The sequence below is a fragment of the Pygoscelis adeliae genome, unplaced genomic scaffold (assembly GCF_000699105.1).
Source record: "Pygoscelis adeliae isolate BGI_AS28 unplaced genomic scaffold, ASM69910v1 Scaffold113, whole genome shotgun sequence".
In the NCBI taxonomy this organism is placed as follows: domain Eukaryota; kingdom Metazoa; phylum Chordata; class Aves; order Sphenisciformes; family Spheniscidae; genus Pygoscelis; species Pygoscelis adeliae.
In genome coordinates this window covers 12369363-12379274 of record NW_008825108.1, presented here as the reverse complement: position 1 = coordinate 12379274, position 9912 = coordinate 12369363, and the positions used below count along the sequence as shown (strand labels likewise).

Below are 9912 nucleotides of genomic sequence, written 5' to 3'. Positions count from 1 at the left end.
CCCGAAACAACACAGCGGATAGCCTCCTCAGGATTTCTTTTTCCACAGTCTAGCAGCATGACGCTGACAAGGACACTTATATTGCAGATGCTGGGGCTACAGCTATGTCCCTGCTAGATTCAGCACTTTCATTTTTGTGGCCACCTCGACAATAACAGACTGAATAGCAGCTGCAGACACTCAACACTCATGTCCAGTCAGCATTCACGAAGTATACAGGACAACATCGTAACTGCCTCCTAAGCAAGGAAGGCACGTAGAACTCAATGGAAATGTGCAATTACACCTTTGAGGAACTGCTGCAGTGGCTCAGGTGCAGCAATTATCACCTAGTAACCTGTCTGACCATCTGAAGAGCCAAGAGTTTCAAGGAAGATTTAGAACCTTACAGTGGATACACACACAAGGTAATCTCCTTCCTGTATGAAGCTTATAATCATAAACTGGCTTAAAACCTGCCATACAGACTTTTTCATGTTAAGTCAAGGGAGTAGCCAGTGATCCTCACTGAAGTTTAACAAAAGAGCACCTGCAAGACATAGGCAAAACATCAGGGCAGTAAGAAAGATGCCGTTTCGTAAGACCTCACATATTTGACAATATTCTATAAACTGTGGGGGACACACCATGTCTTTTACAGAATGTTATGTGTTGAAGTGCTGCTACAAATCAGATTGAACTCTAGTGTAGCATTTAAAACACTTCAGTTTACTGGACAGTAAAAGAGGGTACCCAAGCAATGTCAGCAGTACCATTTCATGTACCTATGCCTTGACAGGTCATGGTGATCCACAAGTTTCTTCAGTATTCTACAATTACTAACAGTAAATGAAGAATACTTTATTCATCATATGTTATTCACATGTGTAAGAGTGAATAACCGTGTTCTAGCTCTACTTAGAAAAGTTACTATCCAAAAAGCTTCAGTACAACACAGAACTAAACCAGACAGACTACCAACCTGAAAAAAAGGGCAACATACTTGTACTTTGCTGTTAATACCTCTAACAACAGCATGGTGCCAATCTAATGCTTTTAAGTAAGAGTTATTATCAAAGCCAAAAGAAACCCCAAACCCAACAGATTTACGCGTATGAGAGACTGAAGATAGTAACAAAGTTAGTATCACCAACAGGTATCCATTAAGGAACTTCCCATCTCTCTCTGTACTGGGAAACTTGCACATGGGACAAGCATCCCTCCACCTCAGAATCCCAGTCATGCAGATGGCTCCCTGATCTACCAGCCTTCATACTCCTTTCCTTCCCAAAGTAACCAGTTCTCACTGGTTTTTGCCTAGTAATAAAGAAAAATAAGAATATAGGTTACAGAAGAACCATTAGCACTGGAAAACAAGCAGTAATAGAATGACAAACTCAAGTCTTGTGCTAAAATTCAACTGATAATAAAGCTATCAGAGGCTTCAACGAAATTCCAAATCCCATCCCAAGAAACCATCCAAAAGAGCGAGCTGTTTTATCAGTCTTAAGTAGTAGATAACTTAAGACAACGCAAGGCACCAAGGTTTGTGAAACACTTACATCACGGACACACCCGCCCCAAAGATGACACACATGCAAGGGCTGATTTGCTCATCAGAATCATGAGCATCCACATAACTACTGGGACAATACACATAAAGACTGATACTTCCACAAAGCCAGAAAAGGTATGATGTTTGACCAAAACAGTTAAAGCACCAAAGGGATACTAATTCTCTTTGTCAAAAACACACTGAAGAATGTGCTCCTGTATACATCAGTTCTCACCATGCTATCACACAAGACTGAGCCCCATTTTCTGAGGAAGCTCATGAAAAGGTAAAGAAAAGCTGATTACAAGCTTGCATAGCAGTTAGCAGCTTTTAGACATGACAAATTTGAGTTTGGTACTGAACTACAGCTACCTTACTGGCACTGATGGGTAATTATCTACAGAAGGCAAATTTCATTTCTCATCTTTCTGCACTGTCAACCATAAACCACTTTGTTCCACTAGGATAGGTGGCAGAAGTTTAGGATGTCTCCTGAACTCATATTAAGGGCTCGTACCCAGTAAGCAGCAATGAGAAACTGTATTTCGGCAGATTCCCTCCAGAAGTCAATCTAAATCAATTATCTCTCCAGCATTTTCAGTATCTGCCAGCAGCTGTGAGGTTAACTCATCAGACCACATGAAATTACATAGGAAAGTATAGCGAAATGACAGCTCCATACTATCAGTACTTTCAGGGTGACCACTGACAACCAAGATGGTCCAGTGCTTAGGCAAATTCAGTTTGCAGAGCAAGAACTAGATGAAGCTAAACTTGCAACTCAGCAAGGGGGACGGGAGGGAAGCACTTTGGGGAGTTAGTTGTCACAGCGCAGTCTCATTTGATTCAAAGTATATATTCACAGCTGATCAACCCAACCTGTAATTTAAAGCTATGCTTGTGTCCCTACTGGCTCTTTAGTGACATTTCTCAAGTCTGTGAGAAAACCCATTTCCACTCTGCCAGAGGACAAACTAGGTTACTCGAGCCTCTGTCAGCTCTTGACAACGCAAAAGCAGTGAGGACAAAGCCACATAGTTTCCCTACGCACTGAACTAAGGCAATTTTGCAGGATAGCTCCTCAGTAAGGCTGCCACTCATAACGCTGCTTTCCAAAGACCTTCTGAATTATACAAGACAATCCCAGACCTAATCTTTACAGAAGTCCACAGCTGGGACCACGACAGCCATAAGAAGGAATGCTCGTTGGAACTATGGTCAACTCCCCCAGGACAAAACAGCTTCATTTATACAGAAGACAGGATGAATAGAACCTTCTAAAGATTGATACGAGATGATGAAGTGTATAGTCACAGAAATTAAAAGACCACCCCATTTTGCTTTCCAAAACAGTATTTTCAATAGAAGGCAATATGCACTGTGCTGCTGTTTCACGTGTGCCTGTGTACGACAAGACTCCCCACAGAAGACACACTATACCACAATCACCCCCCCAGGGAGAACATGCATGTATGCCAGGGGCTAAGTCATGTTGTTTCATACACTGCTGATAAAACACTGAAGTACCGTAGTGATTAACATAGTACAAAGAAATATGAAAGAAAATAGTGTACATAACATTCTTTCACAAAATGTACAATTCAGCACTTAGGTGTTCCTTCTAAGTAGTCTGTGACCAAACTGGGTGAAATTGAGATTTACAAATAACAGGGACTAATTAGGGATTAGATACTATTGTCATGGTGCACATGGTTCAAGCAACTAATCAAATCAGCATAAACTCATGACCTTGCCTTCCGCTGCTGAGGGTCCTTAGTCACATGCATACTTTTGCAGCTGGAAGGGATAGCATTACATACCAAAGTCAGCAAAAATGGCTCAGCCATTTCCAAGAACAGTTTAAAAAAAAAAAACACCAGGCACTTTTTTCCTAGCCACTTGGAAGCACCAGTATTTTCATGCTTTCCACCAAAGAGCAGATATTTAGCAGTGGGTCACTGAGATCAAGAACATGCTTTCCACAAGCAACTCTTCCAAATCTAGCCATGTCATAGATCTGGGAAAAAAAAAGTTTGCATTTACTCAAGAAATCTTTGCTAGTCATTGCATTTAATTTTTTCCCCCATAAACTGGATCTATGCTTAGCATACACTAATAATTTGAAGTTCCTATCCCATTGCTACACTGCACATCCAACATTCCCACAAGATGAATGAGCATACTTCAGCCAGTGCTATGGCAACACAGCAGGACTTGTTGCAATCATTTCTCTGATGCTAAAGAAACTAGGAAGACCATCTTTATTTTTCTTAATACCATCCTAAACATGCCCGAATAGCTCAACTTAAACACCAGGGATGCGGGAGCTGAACCAAAAGACCTTGCAAAGACAGAAGTGGAAAAGCTAAGACCTTTTAACAGTGGAAGGGAAAATGATGGGCAAAACTGATGGAGTAAGGCTGAACTCAAATGGAAAGCTCAGGGGCAGTAGCAATGGCAAGAAGCACATTTAAGATGCAAAAAATTAGTGGGGCAACAAAACCAGAGCGGTAGGTGATTAGAAAAGTATATTGAGCCAAAGAAGAAAGGGCTGAATCCAGCAAAGGAGGAAAGAGCATACAATTGTCCAGTTACAGACTACCGTGTTTTTTTTTTCACCTACATCATGGTAGTCTTATTTCTCGGCTTCTGAATGTTGATCCCCTGCAAACTGAAGGGCATCCCTCTAACAAAATTTATGTAATGTATAGGCTCCCCCATAATTCTATGGATTTACTTAAATGGAAAAAACACACTAGAGAAGATTGCATAGAACCATGCACACACGCTTGATAGAAATACACTGAATTTGAGTCCTCTGTTAAAAGCATGCTGTTCTTTCATTTTAGGCATCAAATCAAGAGTTTAGTGATACGATGTGTTCTTTTGGTATTAAAAAAATGCGTTTCCATAAAAAGCAATTTCAGCTTACATATAAAATATACAGACATTGATTCAAAAACAAAAGAAAGAAAATAACATAGCCATTTAAAAGTACATTTTGCCTCTCTGAGGCAAACTCTTAAAAAAAACACTAGATGAAAGCTATGGTGTCAAAATCACAATCCTCAAGCTCCTTTTAACTTTGAATAACAGTATTTTATAAGCTCAGGTCAAAGACCTACACTAACCTCTTACAAATCTCAGACAAAAAGAAATGCTATTTTTGGAAAATGGTGGGAAAATAAAGAGTTTGCAAAAGATATATGACAACTGAAATAATTTTAAGTGTAACTGTATTTTGCACAAAATCTCCTTTAATATTTGTAGAATAACAATGCATCAGGCATCATTTCAGAAGTAGTAGATAGACGGGGAGTGAGCAGTTTCAATTACTGTTGATCTTGCTTTCACAGCCCTTACTCAGTGATAACTTTCAAGATAGCTAAAATAAAGCTAGAAAAACATGGCCAGGAATGGAAGACAGGTATGTGAGAGAAGGTTTCCTTAATGCCAATAGCAACACACAAAAGGTAGCAGAAACTATTAACCACGCAAGAGGGAAAAGCCAGATCTGAGCTTGAAAATACAACCTGAACTCCATCACCTTTCCTTTCAACTCGTGAAGAGACTCTACTAATAGGAAAACGTGCTAATCACCATTTTGGGTTACTTTCACTCTACAGATGGCACCAAGAAATCACCTGTAACAAAACAGTACTTTACAGCGAATTCTTACATAACCAACCTAGTTTTCATTGTAATTGATTATTCTATCTCATTGCAAAGCTTCAAAAAGAACTTAAGCTTCCCACATCAACAATACTAGAAGCTCCTTACAATGATGAACCCCATTCTCATTCGAAGTTTCTTGCCACAATAACAACCACAAAATAACTGCTGGTACCAACTGATTTATCTAAGAGTCGTATAAGGTGCCTTCCATGCTTGGGCTGACGAAGCTGCATCTTAAAAATCACAATTGCATAGGTTTAGAGAGAAGAATATACTTTACCTTCATTGTTACAGGTATCTTTATTTGGTAACATCTCTAAAACAAAACTCCAACGAGCGCAAGGTAGTCCTAACAGACTGCTTTTCTCCAACTGTTTCACAGGACTTCCGATTACTTTTCATTACACCTATCCATCCACAGGGGTCACTGCCTTTCACATCACAAGTAACAAACTAAGAATGTTCAGAAAAAGCAAAACTGTGTACAAGAAGTGCTTATTCAGTGGCTGTATAGAAAGCAGAGAAGAATTTCATTGTCCCCCTTGTGTCCAGAATTGCTGAAGTCATTTGCTCTGGATAGCAAGCAGTCCAACTCACACCACTCATCTATCTTCAGATTCTACCTTAAAACTCAAGTTTTGAATACCAGTACAGCTCAGTTTCACTCAGGTCTCCATCTCTCCTGTGGCATACCAAGAAAGGTAGAAGTCTTCACTGCTGCAGTTTTGGCCTGTGTTGCTATCTCAAGGTATGGACATACACGAGGACTTCTACCCAGACACCGATCCCATGGAATTTCACATTCCTTATTACTGCTGGCAGTCTAACAAATGCTGGGTAGTAGAGAGACAACAAGTGTTAACTCACTTGACGTTTCCAAGCAATTTCATACTAGCTTGGAAAAGTTCCAAACATCATTAAATGCATCAGTCAGGTTTACTCACAGATCGTACCTTTGAAGGCAGATCGCAGTTAAGCAGTACTTACAGACCTAATAACAGAGGAACAAAGATTGCATTTTAATGGGAGTTCACCAATAAAATCTGCATTAAGACAGACATTATTATTAGTGTCTATTAGAAAAAGTGATCAGATACTGCAATTTACCACAGCATTAGGCTTTTGAAAACAGCTTCTGGAAGACATATTTCTTCTCCTTCCCCATTCTCTCTACATATCCATTCAGATTTTTTTTTACATATTTATATATACACACACGTGAAATAATCTGGAATAATCTCAGAAAGTTAAGAAGAAATGCCACTGGCCATAGAATCATCAAATTAAAATGTTACCTTTCATGCTTGCTGTGATGGAGTATTTTTGAGTTAAAATTCAAATTTTATGTTCTCATGTAGAAAAAAAGACAGAGTAATACTACTGTTTCATCAAGTTAATTTGTGAGACAGCATTACTTGATAATAAAAAAAATGAATGGCTGAAAATATTCATTTTAGCATGACATACACAAATGTAAGGCATAGATGCACATATGCCTACAGGTATATGTGTATATATGTTACCTGAGTAAATGCATTTTACACAAAGTTTATTTTAATCTGGCCTACTCATACATAATTAAATGTAGTGTTTTGATCATCTTTGCCAAGTCAGTTAACAATTTCCCCAGCCTACAAGTGACAACTTCCACATTTTGTTAAATTTAATTAGCTTTCCTCAAGACTTTTAAGTTGCAGAAACAATCTGATGTGCCATAAAAATAAGCTGTAGGAAAGCAGAATGTTTCTAAAAGCAAGAGGCAACTTCCTTAGCACTTTTTTTTTTTTTTTTAATTCCTGTCAGAGATAAACTACTTGTTGAATCTGGTGTGGGCCACTGAAGTACAGAATATGCATATTCAACCATTGAGAGCCCCCCCAATGCAGTCACCCTGCCTTTGGCACTCCACCAGACCCAGATGTAGAGAGGTGATAGACAACTGTTCAGGACAGCAGAGCTGCAGCTTTAGGGAACAGAAAGGCAGACACGCATTCACCTTCCATCTTCCAGCAGCTGCAGCCCTCCATTTGTTATTTCACGACTGCAGCTAACTTCCTATGCAGGAGAATCATCCTACTCAAGTGGTTCAGGGTACCAAAACCAAGCAACTTTCAAACCCAAAAGAGAGACGTTCACGGCTTTCTGCTTGCAAACTGTGTTCATATCCTCAACCGTCGGGTAAAAAGAGATCAAACAAGTAGGGAAGAGAAGATACAATGCCACTGGACTCATATCCACTGCACTCATATCCTCTCAGATCAAAGTCACCGCCCTTCAGGGCAAGGTGGACTAGTACATACAGATGAAACAAAATGTGCCTTCACTGCTGAAAAGCCACGAACTAGCCCTTGTTTTGAAGCACTCTACAGAATATGCACATTAGAGACCTCTAGTATTTATGACTACTGAAGAAGGGGTAGGGTATAAAGCTGCTTAACACTGTATCTCCAACTTGCAAAAAAAAAAAAGGCAAAAAAATTAAACAATGTTGAGATTTATAAAATCTACTTTAATCTTAAATGGTTTAGCAGATTAACTGTAACCATTTCAGAATTCATTCAGACAAATTGATAATAATGGTCAACAGCACTGAATAATCAGTTTAGCTATCAGTAGGAACTAATCAGCATGTTTTTGTTACTATTAACTGGAAGGACATTTTTTCTCCCTCACCTTAGACTGCTGGCAAAGAAAATCCCAACACCGAACAGGGGACTGACAGAAGGCCAGGCTTCAAGAATTTTGGTGTAGGTATGGCAAGTCAGTCCATCACACTTTTTCCTGCGGTGGTTTTTTTCCCCCCTGTGAATATCATGTATGTTTACATATAGCATTAACCGAAATAAAATCACCTGTAAAATAACTACTAAATAAAGCCAACTTTAAATAACTTAAGTTTTTGCACAGGTTTTTTAGTACTCAGGACAGTGGGAAACTGAGAAGATTCTGCAAAGAATCCCCGTAACAGGGGAAAAAAACCCCAACAACAGATGTTTGTAACAAGAGCAGAACCATCTACAAGTTTTATAATACCAGAGGCTAAGAAGTCATGCATCAACTGTTGTCAAACTACAGTCAGTCGAGAGCACAAAGTAACTCTTTATCATCTGGATGTTTCAAAAGCGATAGCTGAATAACTGGAGAATAAGATAAACTTACATCTCCTTGTTGAGTCAAACTCAACAACCTTCACATACTGTGTTTGAGCTATAAATTCATGTTCACAAATCTCACCAAATTCCTGGAGATCTTAAAGATAATCTGAAGATGTTCCTGATCTTAAAGATAATTTCAATACAAGGTAAACTAGTGAACCCGGGTTTACTGCTGTTAAAGAAGGTCTGAAAAACATTATCTTTCAAGACCATTTGGATGAGAGAGATTTCCACTCTTCCCTCTCCCCCCCAAGGCCACAAAGCTGTTGTCCATTCTGCTTATTCACAAGCACACTTGAAGGCGAGTAGAACATGAAAGAAAATGGATGTATTTCTTATTTGGGCCATTTATCATTCTGGAAGTTTACAGAGAGTAAATGTAAACTACTGAAAGGAAAGCTGCAAAAGATTTAACATTGTGACTGGAAGTCTAAATAGGCTCCTCCCCCCCTCAAGTATTTGTCATCTCGTCTAAGGAAAACAGAACAACAAACGTTATGTTCCTAGAAATTCTAAAGAAAACATTTGAAAAAGTACTTGGGATTACTTCCAAGTCTTTTCCATGTGACTAAAGAAGATGCTATCCGTTTTTTTTTTTAATCTTGTGAATCTCTAAATACAGCTTTCCAGTTAAAAAAGAGACATAGATTACCATATGTATGATCAACCAAATAATAGCGAATTTTAGGCAACCTGTAATTTCATTTAAGCAGCCTACTATTTATTTCTTCTGAGACTGAAAGAAACCATGACAAAATGACTAAAGACTTCCCCCATTCCTCTTCTCCCATGTGTAACAGAGTCTGAATACCCACATAGTAAAACTCTAAGTTAGATTACACTTGACTTAAAACTATGATCCACTGAAAGAGAATTGAAAGCCCCCAGTACATTAGTGACATACAAACATAACATCAGACACTAAGTTAGCTAGATAGCTAACTTTTTATAGCCCTAAAAAGCTATAGTTACAATCTTAAAACAGGCGTTCATTAATCAGGGGCATTCCAGTCCATTATATAATTATTACTTAGATGTGAACAGCCTTAACTGCCTCTCGACATCTTAAATGAATGATTCTTTGCCAACAGTACCTAGTTACTGATACTAAACAGCAACTACCTGGCCTTTCTCTGTTATCTCATTCTCCCTAAAAATTAAAAATTAATTAGCAGTCTAAAATAAACGCATCGTGAGAGGAAGGGGACCAATTTTAGCCCTACCAAAATTGTTTTGTTTTGAAGTTATAAACGTGGAGATAGGTTGTCGAAGATGAGTTACATTTGGGGCTCAGGCTAATAATATTCTTCATACTCACCAAAGGGAAAAAAAAAATTAGGACGCAATGTACTCTAAAACACAGGAGGAATTGGAGTGCCTCACTGGCTTGGTAACTGCATCACTTCCAGGCTCCAGCGTTACTCGGTGCAACTTTACTGACGTTGAAGTCAGTCGCGACTCCACCACAGCACAAAAGCAGAGCTGGGCTTTAAGCTGAGCGTCTCCGTGCACACAACCGCAAAGTCTTCCCGTAACTCCTGCTACCCG

The 9912-nt window shown here is 39.0% G+C and overlaps 1 protein-coding gene across 1 annotated transcript in view; it reads right to left on the bottom strand.

Moving 5' to 3' along the window:
- SCAF11 (SR-related CTD-associated factor 11) overlaps positions 1 to 9815 on the bottom strand; it is a 54848-nt gene extending 45033 nt beyond the window's left edge. Inside the window, exon 1 of the mRNA XM_009327598.1 lies at positions 9683 to 9815. The gene's annotated coding sequence lies outside the window, so the exon portion shown is untranslated. The remainder of the gene's footprint in view (positions 1 to 9682) is intronic.
- Between the last annotated feature and the right edge of the window lie 97 nt (positions 9816 to 9912).